A 16,031-nucleotide genomic window follows, 5' to 3' on the forward strand; every position below is an offset into this window, starting at 1 on the left:
CCGAGGCACATCGGTTGAAGAAAGAGTATACCATTTACTGCGCTGTAACAGAGGGGGGAAAAAGAATGAAAATTCAGTCTCGAAAAAATGTGCTCTCCAGGACTGGGACCTTCTCAACGTCTAGATGAGCAACAGAGCGTTAGATGGAGTCACAAAGCTAAGAATCCTGCATTCCAGTTGGTATGTTCCACGGTCATGTGACAAACTGGAAAGACGAGGATTACATAAGTGGAGCCTGAGGCTGCCAAAAGTTGATTTTTCGGGATAATTTGACGATGGTTTTGGACTAGACTTTGCAAAACGAGCTCAACAAAATGTAGCTTTCAATCCAGATCTTGTTAATCTTCTGTTATGCCAGTCGACAGTAAAATATAGAACTCAAGAAAGTAATACAGTAATTCCATTAACACTAACAGAGGTGAAGTTTTATGAACAAATAAAGTCTCATAGTTTGTATCAAAGTTGATTAAGCATTTTGTAAAGTTCACTCCATGTTTGTCGACTTCGAGGACTACTGATGCGGCATGTTTTTTCATATGCAGCAGTATTTCCTCAGTCATTCAGACTTTTTTTTCCATTCCAGTTTTTTATTTTTCAGTTTCAACCTAAATTATGTAAATTATTTTTGTGGACATTTTCTAGGTTTATTTCACAACTAGATTGATGCCATGGATTCTATCATATAACGATGTAATTTCAGACAGTTGAATGGAAAAGGTGACATCCACATTCATACTAATAACACAAAAATACGTACTTTGGATGGACCGGTGATTTATGCTTACCGTATAGACACCAACGATACTTAAAAATAATAAAGTCGACTTTGTTACCTACACTTTCCTACCCAAAGTAATCGCTGGTTAGCCATTCCTCAGAAAGTACGCGTTTCCCTAGTCTCAATAGTCGCTACCCCAATACCACATCGGAAAATGGAGAAGAAGATAGTTGTACCTTACGATGAACACCTCAATTTGACGTAAAACAAAGTCTCCACGTGCAGGAGGACGTTCGCTTGCTTCTACGCCCTCCACACTTATGGAATATACACTGACAGAAAAAAACGCAACATCAAAAAATAATTAATGTAGAATAATGAATATTTGGGAATACATTTGTGTAGGTAAGATATATAAGTGATTAACACTGGAAGTCCACAAGTTAATGCAGGCGTGAGATGAGCAATTGCAAATGTGAAATGCTGGTACATTAATAACCGCTCTAACCGCCAGAATGTTGAATGCAAGCATGCGAACGTGCATGAATTGTGTTGTGAACATGCCAAATGTCAGATTGTGGTCTACAGTTCGATGCCTCTTCGACTTAGTCGGTCAGTACAGGGACGGTTAATGCTGTTTGCGGATGATGCAGTAGTTGTCATCCGATGATGTCCCATATGTGCTCTATTGGAGTCGGATCTGGTGATTGTGCAGGCCGAGGCAAAATGTCGACACTCTGTAGAGCATGTTGGGTTACAACAGTGGTAAGTGGGAGACTGATCCTGTTGGAAAACAGCCCCAGGAATGTTGTTCATGAATGGCAGCACGACAGGTCGAATCACCAGGCTAACGTACAACTTTGCAGTCAGGATGCGTGGGATAATCATAAGAGACTCGTGCTGTCTATGAAATCGCACACCGGTCAATAACTCCAGGTATGGGTCCAATATGTCTGGCGCGCAGTCAGGCTGGTTGAGGTCCTCAGCTGGCCTACCCCTGACCGATACACGGCCATCACTGGCACCGAGGTAGAACCACTTTCAGCAGAAGAAAACAACAGACCTCCATCCTGCCCTCCAGTGAGCTCTCGCTTGACACCACTGAAGTCACAAATGGCGGTGGTTTGGGATCAGCAGAATGTGCGCTATAGGACATCTCAACATCTGGCTAGGACTTGTAACCTGTTTGTGAAAGTTCTTTGTATGACTGTGGTGCCAACTGCTGCTCAGATTGCTGCTGCAGATTCAGTACTACGCGCCAGGGCTATACACTGAACTCGATTGCTTCCGTCTAGGCGAGGGCTTCACAACATACGTGCTCGCGGAGCAAGCTGTGAGCAGCCAGGCGCGAGCACGGAGCAGCGCGAGCACGCTACCCCCACTACAGGACCAGGGCGGAGAGTGGGGAGAGTCGCGTGGGGCACACAATAGCTGCCGCCAGTCAATGTAAATCCGCGGCCACCTGCAGGGATATCACTCACGAATTATTACTGCGACAAATCAAACAAATAAAGGAGAATGTACACGTGCCACATAATTTTATTAGCTTAGTGTATGCCTCTACCATCTGTAGACAGAAACTAAAGAATTCCACGACAATCCTATATCTTCAACACTTTCTTCAACACTACTTAAAATATCACCTCCGGTTGTAGTGTTCTACATGGCTACTACATCAAGGGGCTCCTCCCTCACCTGAAGATCTCTATTAACACCTCTAATAAATACGGCAAGCTGCGCTGTTCCAGTGATATCAACACTTTCGTCCAGAGCTAGAGAATACGCCATAAAATCTTAACAGATATTTGCAAGCTGGCTCTGGACGTCGTCTGCCATGTCCTGTATGCGACGCATAATGGTCATGTTAGATAATGGCACAATCCGAAACTGTTCAACTTGAGATGGACACAGATGTTCCGCTGCAACTACCAAACATTCTTTTATTAAATCGCCATCAGTTAAGGGGCGCAGGGATTTTGCTAAAAGCAAAGCAATTTTGTAACCCACTCTTAGAGCTGCCTCAGTTGATTTTTCTTCGTCGTCCAGATCTTCTTCGGATAGCTTCCTTTTAAGTTTAAAAACTTCCTGTGCACGATCTGGTCAATCACAGTTTCCACGTCCGTAGTCTTTCGCGTGGTACGACATATAATGTCGCTGCAAATTAAATTTCGTAAAAGAATTCAGCGTTTTGTGACATACTAAACATTTTGCAACACCATCTTTTTCAGTAAACAGATACAATTCCTCCCAATGGGGGTTGAACTGCGAAAGCATGGTTGGGGTTACACAACGGCGACTTCACAAGATTCTTAACCAGCGAACTGACTGTTAAGAGCTGATCGTAGTACTTTAAACGTTACACAGTCGGCGCGAATTCAATAGGCACGCTGCGGCCCTATTCAAACGTGCGCGCGCATTTCCCCTCCCTCCCCTCTCTCCCTACTCCGCGACCTTGCGTCTGCTCGCGACTACGTGCCTGAGCAGACGCGAGTACTCGCGCTCAAAACCGGCCAGCTGTTAAGCCCTGGTCTAGGCAGTGCTGGAGCCCGGTCTTCTTGCGACCGTAAATTCTAGTGACCACCACTTCCAACAATTACGTACAGTGGCTGCATTCCTACCAAGTCTTTCTGCAGTGTCGGAGAGGGAAGTCCAGCTTCTTGTAGCCCTATTACACGACCTCGTTCAAACTCAGCGAGGTGTTGATAATAGTGTTTTTGTCGCCTTAGAGGCATTCTTGGCTAACATTAACTCACCACGTCCAGTATCAAAGGTAACTAAAGCCCACAACCGTTACAGCGTGTATTTAAACCAACCCTGATTTGCATCCTCACAGTGGCTCTACTAGCGCCAGTATTATAAGACTGGCGCGAAATCTGAACAGACATCATCTTTCGGGTGTAGAAACACTCCTACCATCTTTCGTATACATCGCATAATTCTTTCTTTGTGTTGCAAATATTTTTCAGTCAGAATAATTGCACGGGATGTTAAACGTAGACTATTACAGTCATTCGTTCTACCGAATCACTGACCGGCCGGAGTGGCCGAGCGGTTCTAGGCGCTTCAGTCTGGAACCGCGCGACCGCTACGGTCGCAGGTTCGAATCGTGCCTCGGGCATGGACGTGTGTGATGTCCTTAGGTTAGTTAGGTTTAAGTAGTTCAAGTTCTAGGGGACTGATGACCTCAGAAGTTAAGTCCCATAGTGCTCAGAGCCATTTTTGAAGTGAATCGCTGCTGCGATGGTGTAACCGAACTTGGCACGGGTGATGAGAAGTCTAGATAGTTAGAATTAACCATGAAACGTAAATGCGCTACATTTCTAAAATTCGTATGTTTGACCATGTGAAGGCTTCATACGTCCGTATAGGGTGGTTGGGGCCAGACAGATTAAGCAACCACCATACGCTATGTGTGCTTCATCGACTCCACAGTGTACATCCACCCCAGTACCTCAGAAATTAAGTTCCCGTCACCTTTTATCTGAAACACAGGGTATTTACCTACTGTCCTAGCTGTGGCACTCCGTAAAAGATAAAAACATTCTCAACTTCTCTGTTGGTGCTGTCCGCCTCTGAATAATGCTGTATGCATTCTTAGCACAGTCCAGCGGCCTGTTACCACTGATAAGAAGTTGAAGCACTTCTTGTATCACCCTCAAAACGAGGCGAATCAGTTGGGAAAAACATTCTGAGTTCACTATCATCCTACTCAAATCACTGTAGCATGATTCTGGCCTCGTGACACTGACGGTTTTCCTGACGGTGGATGCTATCGGCCTTTGGGGAAGACATCAACCGTGAAGGGATGCAGATGGTCCGCAATAATGTCCAGGTGGATCTCAGCTGTCATTGTGCTTTCGATTACCGCCATACCCTAGAAGCCTGAAAGACTCTCCCCGCAGCATAATACCGAGTCCACTTGTCTGCGTCCAAGGCGTGGTACATGTTTCGAGTAGCATGTCCAGACACGGTAATCAACCTGGTGTAACAAGAAACGTCATTCGTCCCACCAGGCGACGCGTTTCCATTGCTCCAAGGGCCGGTCTCAGTGATCTCATGTTCACTACAGCAACAATTATTGATAACACTGTTGCAACATTGAAACGTGTAGGGATCGTTTGCTGTGGAGCCCGATGCTCCAAGGACTTGTGCCACCACCGGCACTGTACGCTGTCGCCAGATGTGTCACAGGCCGCCGCCTATCCTGCCTTACAGAATGGGCGAGCCTCCTAGCAGCATGTCCTGTGATGTGGCGAGGGTGTCCAAAGCCTCTTCACCTACTTGTAGTTTCACTGACCTTCAGGCACTTCCCACAGATGCCCACAACGGTAACGAGTGAACACCTGACAGGCTTCGCCTTTTCCAAGATTCTCTTTCCCAGGCATCGAGTCGTAATAATATTCCCTTTGTCAAATTCGCTTGTGTCAGTCTATTCCACATTGTCGGTCTATAGAGTCGCTAGAATGATTTCCCATTCATCTATACTCCGCTTATTTACCTGCCTCACCACATCACATGCCAACAACGTCACCTCGCGATAGGAAGTAATAATAATGTTTAGACTCATTAGTGTGTAGGCAACGGCCTTGCCGCAGTGGGTACACCTGTTCCTCTCAGATCACCAAAGTTAAGCGCTGTCGGGCGTTGCTGGCACTTCGATGGGTGACCACCAAAGCCACCATGAGCTGTTGCCATTTTTCGGGGTGCTCTCAGCTTCGTGATTCCAATTGAGGAACTACTCGATTGAATAGTAGCGACTCCGGTCAAAGAAAACCATCATAATGACCAGGAGAGCGGTGTGCTGGCCACACGCTCCTCCTATGTGCATCCTCATATGAGGATGACATGGCGGTCGGATGGCCCCGATGGGCCACTTGTGGCCTGAAGACAGGGTGCACATTAGTGTGTGTCAGACTGCTCTGCGATGTACGGGCCAAAATGATCGTCAGCAGTTTCATAAATAACGCGAAGTGTTAGAACAACAAGTCCCATTGAAACTGGTCAGGGAAATCGTACATCCATTGCACCATTTCACTTGCAGTTGTTTGTCGTTTCTGAACAATGAGATGGCGTAAAACACTTTGTTTCACCTGCCGATCCACAGCAGACGACATCGAATCGTCGACGTTGGCTGGTCCACATGGGTTGTAGTGTTCCACCTTAGAGTCGACAATGCGGAAGTAGCTGTATGATCCCATTATGACAATGTGGACAAAATGGTGATTTTATCATGCTTCGTTCGAATCGTGTGTCACCGTTCTTGCACATCACGGCAGGCCTTGCACCAGCCAAAATGACTTGGCATTACAGTACCAAGGGATTGACGACTGTATCATCTTTTAAGAAGCAAGCGTTCTTCGAAGAACATTGGATATCACGAATTACCTAGGCTGTACGTTTGCCTGACGTGCACCCTTGAGACATGTCTGGAACAAGCTTTTGACGCAACTTCTTCTGCCCTGTCCTCTGGTTATCATTGGTGATTATAAACTGGCCCAAATAGAAACTATGTGGATCGACTACAAAGCATGACGCCCAGGCTACACCTAGGTGCTCTTTGCGTGGCCATTTTCCACGACAGGATCGGTCTGTGGCGGAAGGAGACTTTGTAGAGCCTGCAGTTGATGAGCTGCTCTTTCCCTAATCTTCTTACATGGGTGTTGACAGCAGCCTAGACAGCTGGCTTACAGGTTTGTGGTTTCCTGCGACGGCCAGTGTTTCCAACACCCATTGCACAGCAACTTGTGAAAGCCCTCGCGGGAGCAGCAAATGGCCAAGGTAAATACCTAAATTCTGCTCCTGAGTCTTGTTTGGCGAACGGCATGGATGTGAAGTAATTTCGTGGAACAGTTCTTGAGTCAGTGACATCGGGATAGTCGAACGGTAACCAAACTAGGTGTTGGAGTCGTGGTCTGTATGGAGTGGAGATGCTAATTCCAGGCAGTATAGATTTTCGTGTACAAGGACTTAGTCATGAACGCAGTACTTCTTCTAGTACCGAAATCAGTGGTAAAACACTGGTCTCGCATTTGGATGGATTGTCCAGCCATACTGGTTTATCTTTCAGTGTTTTCCTTAAATGGATGTAGGCGAATGCTCGGAGGGTTCCTTTGAAAATGGTACTGCCTGCTTCTGTCCACATCGTTTCCCTGCCCGACCTTGTGCTTGGTCTCTATTGCCCCGTGAACGACGGGACGTTAAATCATAATATTCTTTGTTTTGCACATGGAGCATGGTGAAATTTTCATAACGTCAATTTGTACTTCTGCGTACGTTTTCGCACTAGTAGTAAGCGAGATAAAAAACGGTAGAAAAACTTGTTGATTATCATAGCATGTTAGCTGCAGCTCTTCTTAATAACGAAGAGAGAGAGAGAGAAACCGAGTGAGTCATTTCTCATGTTTATTCAGATTTCCGGTTTCGACTTTCGTTACATGTCATCTTCAAATCCAATGTTCCATTACTGCCAAACGCAGTTCATCAGGACAGAATTTGAGCATATTGAACAATAAGGAAAGTTATGTACGTTGTCACATCTTGAAATGTATGCAGAACCTACTTTATAATTCAGTTTATTCAGTTCTATATCACATCAGATGAATGTATCGTAATTTGTTTGTCGAGATCATGATTGTTTTCCTTTCTCTAACTCTTATCGAACAGAGTTATTACGACTATTCACTAGCAATGAAAACTGACAAGGAAGCGTGAAAGGCCAGCGAAATCTGCTAGCGGTATGGCAAGTCATTAAAAGGTGTGTTATTGAACAAGGGTTGTTACAACAAAATCTAATTCGATCCATTATAAATGGTTTTTGAAAGCCTGCGACTGTAGAAACAATAGGTTTGTTTATAAGTAAATAAATCTTCTGCTAACAGTCACGATTTCTCTTCGTTTTACTTTTCGCACGACGCGTTTCGAGAAATAATTCCCATTTTCAAGTGCGTTTTTTCGAGTGTATTAAGCCATTTCTTTTGATGTTGTCAGTGTATGTGAGTCTGCTTCATTTAGTTGACTTTTCAGTTTTCTAATGGTCTATTTGTGCAGAGTCTCTCACACACTTAACATCACACACAACTTGTCGTACACTTTACACAGCGAAAATATCTTATGTAAACAAAACAGTTACAAAGGTCTTCTTACAGGTACAAACTTTGAGCGACAGTAGTGGATGTCTTGAAGAACAAACTGAGAGCAGGAACCCACGCTGGCCACTGTGGCCGAGCGGTTCTAGGCGCTTCAGTCCGGAACCGTGCGACTGCTACGGTCGCAGGTTCGAATCCTGCCTCGGGCATGGATGTGTGTGATGTGCTTAGGTTGGTTAGGTTTAAGTAGTTCTAAGTTCTAGGAGACTGATGACCTCAGATGTTAAGCCCCATAGTGCTCAGAGCCAGGAACCCATGTCCGGATACATCATCCAATGACGCTACAGAGCAACCCAAGTCACAGGGGCAGCCGCCCCACGTCCATCCCCCCATCTGCCGCCATGGTTCTTACCTGCCTTCTCATTAAACAGTGAAATCGTATGCCATTGTTGGCTGGGAGAGCCCTAAGGGGTAGGTTCGTCCGTCTAAATAGAAATGTTTTTCATATCCTTCGTGAAAAATGGCACCTTTCCTCCGCGAAGCATGAGGGTTGAGTGTTTTAGTGTATATGATCAATAGTCCCTTCCCCTTCCTTTCTCCCCCGCCCTCCTTTCATGTACATAATGAGCAAATGTGACTGTAAAGCGTGTGTGTGCAGATTGGTGTCATGTTTGTGTTGGGTGATGATGAGATAAGGGACAGGCTGTAATGATACTGAGCCGCAAAGATCAACGCGCCCATATGACGTGCTACTTAAATCTACAGCATGACTCACAGATGTGGAACCACCCTGCTAGAACAAAAACAAGATGATAAATATAAATTTAGTCACGTAGTATTTTACCAACATGGCGTTTGGTTTGAAGCCGCCCGCCATCCTGGGAGCAACTAGTAAGTTTCAAAAAGGACGGTTATAATGAGACAAATCAAACAAATGGAAAATTACGCGTGAAAAACAACACTACGTTTCAATTGAGCATGAATGAGGACATCTACATGCAACCTGTAAAGAAACGTGTGGCTGTTTTTAGATAATCACCATACAAAGTTCAGGCAAACCGTAATTGTTCATAAAAATACTATGTCGTCCAGTCCATAGTTTAGCTGCAGTTACGAAGTTAACAAAGACTTCAAACAGTCTCATGCGAATCCACCTAAAGCTCGTGGCTGGATAGTACTCAAGAAAGTGACCGAGAAAGATAGGAGGTATTTACGTTCCGTAAAACTGATAGACAGTCATTAGCAACCTACTTAAAAGACAAAATGAGAGCATATACGTAATATTGATATGTTTTTTGAGTGGGATCCGCCTTTAGCAAAACATAATTTTGTTTTTATCACAGACATGTTTCACTGCAGTTGCAGCATCGTCAGTGGGTTTATTTATTGGTATGGTTGTTAAATATAAGGAATGCTCTTTACTGTTTAAATACATACAAATATTTGTTTCTAAATCTTAATTACAGGTTTTTGAGGAGCACATAAAACTGTGTGTTCATACCTTCTTACCACATGGTGTGGTTTCCCTGCTGTATTACGTTTTTATAGTGTCTGTTTTTCTTTGTCATCTGCAACTATGTACAACTGAATGTAGGCAAAACATTTACGCAAAAATTACAATATCTGAACTGTTGTGGCTATGCCTGAGATTAATAATATATATATATATATATATATATATATATATATATATATATATATGTGTGTGTGTGTGTGTGTGTGTGTGTGTGTGCGTGTGTGTATCTACACTCCTGGAAATTGAAATAAGAACACCGTGAATTCATTGTCCCAGGAAGGGGAAACTTTATTGACACATTCCTGGGGTCAGATACATCACATGATCACACTGACAGAACCACAGGCACATAGACACAGGCAACAGAGCATGCACAATGTCGGCACTAGTACAGTGTATATCCACCTTTCGCAGCAATGCAGGCTGCTATTCTCCCATGGAGACGATCGTAGAGATGCTGGATGTAGTCCTGTGGAACGGCTTGCCATGCCATTTCCACCTGGCGCCTCAGTTGGACCAGCGTTCGTGCTGGACGTGCAGACCGCGTGAGACGACGCTTCATCCAGTCCCAAACACGCTCAATGGGGGACAGATCCGGAGATCTTGCTGGCCAGGGTAGTTGACTTACACCTTCTAGAGCACGTTGGGTGGCACGGGATACATGCGGACGTGCATTGTCCTGTTGGAACAGCAAGTTCCCTTGCCGGTCTAGGAATGGTAGAACGATGGGTTCGATGACGGTTTGGATGTACCGTGCACTATTCAGTGTCCCCTCGACGATCACCAGTGGTGTACGGCCAGTGTAGGAGATCGCTCCCCACACCATGATGCCGGGTGTTGGCCCTGTGTGCCTCGGTCGTATGCAGTCCTGATTGTGGCGCTCACCTGCACGGCGCCAAACACGCATACGACCATCATTGGCACCAAGGCAGAAGCGACTCTCATCGCTGAAGACGACACGTCTCCATTCGTCCCTCCATTCACGCCTGTCGCGACACCACTGGAGGCGGGCTGCACGATGTTGGGGCGTGAGCGGAAGACGGCCTAACGGTGTGCGGGACCGTAGCCCAGCTTCATGGAGACGGTTGCGAATGGTCCTCGCCGATACCCCAGGAGCAACAGTGTCCCTAATTTGCTGGGAAGTGGCGGTGCGGTCCCCTACGGCACTGCGTAGGATCCTACGGTCTTGGCGTGCATCCGTGCGTCGCTGCGGTCCGGTCCCAGGTCGACGGGCACGTGCACCTTCCGCCGACCACTGGCGACAACATCGATGTACTGTGGAGACCTCACGCCCCACGTGTTGAGCAATTCGGCGGTACGTCCACCCGGCCTCCCGCATGCCCACTATACGCCGTCGCTCAAAGTCCGTCAACTGCACATACGGTTCACGTCCACGCTGTCGCGGCATGCTACCAGTGTTAAAGACTGCGATGGAGCTCCGTATGCCACGGCAAACTGGCTGACACTGACGGCGGCGGTGCAAAAATGCTGCGCAGCTAGCGCCATTCGACGGCCAACACCGCGGTTCCTGGTGTGTCCGCTGTGCCATGCGTGTGATCATTGCTTGTACAGCCCTCTCGCAGTGTCCGGAGCAAGTATGGTGGGTCTGACACACCGGTGTGGTTCAAATGGCTCTGAGCACTATGGGACTCAACTGCTGAGGTCATTAGCCCCCTAGAACTTAGAACTAGTTAAACCTAACTAACCTAAGGACATCACAAACATCCATGCCCGAGGCAGGATTCGGACCTGCGACCGTAGCGGTCATGCGGTTCCAGACTGCAGCGCCTTTAACCGCACGGCACACACCGGTGTCAATGTGTTCTTTTTTCCATTTCCGGGAGTGTATTTACATTATGTTTCACTTACGTTTTTTTCTCGTGATATTCTTCATTGTCAAGTTCAGTATTTTGAGTTGTCACTGTCGCTGACTGAACTTGACAATGAAGAAGATGAGGAGAAAAGAAACCATAAGTGAAACATAATGTAAATAGATACACACACACACAAATTATTAATCTCAGGCATAGCCACAACAGTTTAGAAATCGTAATTTTTGCGTAAATGTTTTGCCTACATTAAGTTGTATATAGTTGCAGATGACAAACTGTAAAGAAAAACAGACACTATAAAAACGTAATACAGCAGGGAAACCACACCACGTGGTAAGAACGTATAAACATACAATTTTATGTGCTACTCAAAAACCTGTAATTAAAATTGAGAAACGAACATTTGTATGTATTTCAGTGAAACATGTATGGGGCAAAAAACAAAATTGTGTATTGCTAAATGCGGACCCACTCAAAAAATGTTATTGTTAAAGCAAACACAGACAAAAGAGCTTCAACATCAAGATGATTATACAATATTGAGTTCGATAAACAGAGGATGGCTGTGAGTGTAGCTCGAAGACTTCATAAACTGCGGTCTACCGTTCTTTCAACTGCAGTGTTGAACTATTGAATAATTCCACGAAAGCCTGCTTACAAAGTTTCAAGAACCAGTATTAATTGATGAACCTAGGAATATACTACAGTTCGGTGCCTTCGCTTCCACGGGGACTGGGTAGATAAAATTACAATAATTAACTACAGCACGCATAGAGCATATCAGGCAATATTCTTGCCACACCCCATTCGCGAGGAAAACGGAAATAAATCCTCACACTTAGTACAATGGCAAGTGCTCACTGCCACAAAACTCACAATGGATAGCAGAGTGTGAGTGTAGAGGTAGATATGGATAAGCAGGCCTTCAGGATTTATTGTTAGTAACAGGTACCTCTGAAATATCGCCTCTAGTAAATAATACCTTGACGCCAGGTGGCCGCATTCGCACCCTGGCTTTCAGGGGCGCCAATCCTGGAGAGTAAATCCGAGTCTCGTTCCACGTCAGACGTAAGCTTTCCCTGCAGAAATGAGTTTCACGGTGTCATTGTTGAGACACTCAAAGGCGCTTTTGAGGATCTGAGCATTGTGAGAGGCACCGACCTCTATTATCCCGGCGCAGCTCGCGTGGAAAGCCGACAAATGGTGGCCAGTGGAGGAGTGGGAGCCGGGAGGAGGGGGGAGGGGGGATTTGAGGTTGCATTGAGCTGCTAGATACTGTATGTGCCCTGGAGGCAACCTTCCCACGGTGCTCGTTCCCGTCTGGAAGTCGTTACTCGGCTGTCAGCACCATTCCGGGTCTCTGTAGGTGGATGGCCGTCGAATACGCGATAGCGGACTTGGAAGGTACGTGTTAAATCGAATAGTACCACTTCAGTTAGTAGACTATCAACGATCGTTCATTCTCGAAAAAGAATCATGACTCAAATAAGAACATTTGCTTTCCATCACAGGAACTGACCGACCGCAATACACTCCTGGAAATTGAAATAAGAACACCGTGAATTCATTGTCCCAGGAAGGGGAAACTTTATTGACACATTCCTGGGGTCAGATACATCACATGATCACACTGACAGAACCACAGGCACATAGACACAGGCAACAGAGCATGCACAATGTCGGCACTAGTACAGTGTATATCCACCTTTCGCAGCAATGCAGGCTGCTATTCTCCCATGGAGACGATCGTAGAGATGCTGGTTGTAGTCCTGTGGAACGGCTTGCCATGCCATTTCCACCTGGCGCCTCAGTTGGACCAGCGTTCGTGCTGGACGTGCAGACTGCGTGAGACGACGCTTCATCCAGTCCCAAACATGCTCAATGGGGGACAGATCCGGAGATCTTGCTGGCCAGGGTAGTTGACTTACACCTTCTAGAGCACGTTGGGTGGCACGGGATACATGCGGACGTGCATTGTCCTGTTGGAACAGCAAGTTCCCTTGCCGGTCTAGGAATGGTAGAACGATGGGTTCGATGACGGTTTGGATGTACCGTGCACTATTCAGTGTCCCCTCGACGATCACCAGTGGTGTACGGCCAGTGTAGGAGATCGCTCCCCACACCATGATGCCGGGTGTTGGCCCTGTGTGCCTCGGTCGTATGCAGTCCTGATTGTGGCGCTCACCTGCACGGCGCCAAACACGCATACGACCATCATTGGCACCAAGGCAGAAGCGACTCTCATCGCTGAAGACGACACGTCTCCATTCGTCCCTCCATTCACGCCTGTCGCGACACCACTGGAGGCGGGCTGCACGATGTTGGGGCGTGAGCGGAAGACGGCCTAACGGTGTGCGGGACCGTAGCCCAGCTTCATGGAGACGGTTGCGAATGGTCCTCGCCGATACCCCAGGAGCAACAGTGTCCCTAATTTGCTGGGAAGTGGCGGTGCGGTCCCCTACGGCACTGCGTAGGATCCTACGGTCTTGGCGTGCATCCGTGCGTCGCTGCGGTCCGGTCCCAGGTCGACGGGCACGTGCACCTTCCGCCGACCACTGGCGACAACATCGATGTACTGTGGAGACCTCACGCCCCACGTGTTGAGCAATTCGGCGGTACGTCCACCCGGCCTCCCGCGTGCCCACTATACGCCCTCGCTCAAAGTCCGTCAACTGCACATACGGTTCACGTCCACGCTGTCGCGGCATGCTACCAGTGTTAAAGACTGCGATGGAGCTCCGTATGCCACGGCAAACTGGCTGACACTGACGGCGGCGGTGCACAAATGCTGCGCAGCTAGCGCCATTCGACGGCCAACACCGCGGTTCCTGGTGTGTCCGCTGTGCCGTGCGTGTGATCATTGCTTGTACAGCCCTCTCGCAGTGTCCGGAGCAAGTATGGTGGGTCTGACACACCGGTGTCAATGTGTTCTTTTTTCCATTTCCAGGAGTGTATTTTAGAGACTGCAAAACTACGGAATTGAGCTCCGTGATGTTCTCACGCATGCTTGCTCACAACGCTCAAAAGGTGTGAGTCTAGACAAAGTGTACTAAGCCATTGTAAGGAGGTACAGAAGAGTACACTTCGACTGCTCGCAACCCAGTCCGAAACGCTACATTTTCTCCAGGCGCCCATACAGAAGTTTGCTCACCTCAGTGCCATGTGGGGCACCATGGTGGCAACTTGGCAGGAGTGGACGTGATGTTCCTCCAATGGCCCTACGTTCGAAACGGCAGATTCGCATGCTACCCGCCTGTTGTTGTAAGGATACAGATAACGATACCGCTACAATGTGTCGAATCTTACCCTTACCCATCTTTGCTGTACCCAAGATCGCAGCTGGTGCGTAGATCCCCTTCAGCTAGAGAGTGGGGAAAGCTTATGACGGCTGCAGAAAAGGTGTGAAGACAGTTACTATGATGTGAGTGATCGGCGCGGAAATGGTGAAGCTGATAGGGGCGCGACGCATTTATTCCATATTTAATATCGTGAAATATTGAATAGTACAATTTGTCTTTGTGGCGACCGAAAGGCATCAAAGACAGCAATGGCTAACTCAAGTGAAAACGTAACGGTACTACTCAGCTTCTTTGGCGACAGGATAGATCGAAGGAACTGTTCATAAAATCACCAAACAAATGGATAACTTGCAGTTTGTTGGCGTAGGCAAACTAGACAGCCAAGCAAAAGCGAAAAACAAATATAGCCAAAGGCTCTATCAACACTCAGCATCGACACTCAGTAACGTCCACGAAAACAGGCAAAGGACTAACTATTGGAGTTAAATCCCTAGAAACCCTAACAACCATGAAATATCTGGTAGTGACCATAAGGAGTGACCTAAAATGGAATGACCGCATGAAACAAATTGTAGGATAGCAGATGCAAGGTTGAGGTTTACTGGAAATATCATGAGAAAATGTAACGGCCCCACAGACGAAGTGGCTTACAAAACACCTGTACGATCGATTCTTGAGTATTGCTCGCCAGTCTTGAAACCTAAACTGGTTGTAACAATAGGAAGACATGGAGAAGATCCAGAGACTGTTAGGAAGTTGGAAGAGTAGTTGAACGGGTTTGATAGTGTCTTGAAAAAAGAATGTAAGATGAACATCAACAAAACAGGGGTAATGGAATGTGATCGAATTAAATGATGTGACTAAGGGAATTAGGTTAAGATGTAACGTGACGAGGCTCGAGAGGAACTCCCAGGCTGCCGTTGAAAGTAATTTGGAGCTGTGTAATAATAAGGTAAAGCTAGGGAAACGAGGTAAGGTTCCACTGCTGCGGTTACGCTCTGAAGCATGAACAATAATAGGCGGTGCACAACGAGCGTTTTCGAAAGACAGAATAGGAGCATAACTATTAGTTTAAGCTGTTGAAGAACACCAGGAATGGTTCTATTTCGGGTAACTCGTCCAACGCGGAATATGTATAGAAAACTGTTTATTCTGGTATGTATAGTGCCGGCCGCGGTGGTCTAGCGGTTCTAGGCGCTCAGTCCGGAACCGCGCGACTGCTACGGTCGCAAGTTCGAATCCTGCCTCGGGCATGGATGTGTGTGATGTCCTTAAGTTAGTTAGGTTTAAGTAGTTCTAAGTTTTAGGGGACTGATGACCACAGCAGTTAAGTCCCATAGTGCTCAGAGCCATTTGAACCATTTTGGTATGTATATATGGACAAAGACCGGGCAAAACGGCAACGGGTTCCGCCGAGGTAAGCATGATGAGGGCCTACGGACAAACGAAGAATTTCTGGTAAATAGCGTCTGGTTTAAGAGTTCGGCACCTACAGGTAAAAACCGAGAGGACTGCTTACAGCCGCGTACATCTAAAGCAAAGTGTTGTTTGGAGCTACCGAGATTCTGAACATAACGAACA

Source organism: Schistocerca nitens, chromosome 6, assembly GCF_023898315.1.
Source record: "Schistocerca nitens isolate TAMUIC-IGC-003100 chromosome 6, iqSchNite1.1, whole genome shotgun sequence".
NCBI lineage: Eukaryota > Metazoa > Arthropoda > Insecta > Orthoptera > Acrididae > Schistocerca > Schistocerca nitens.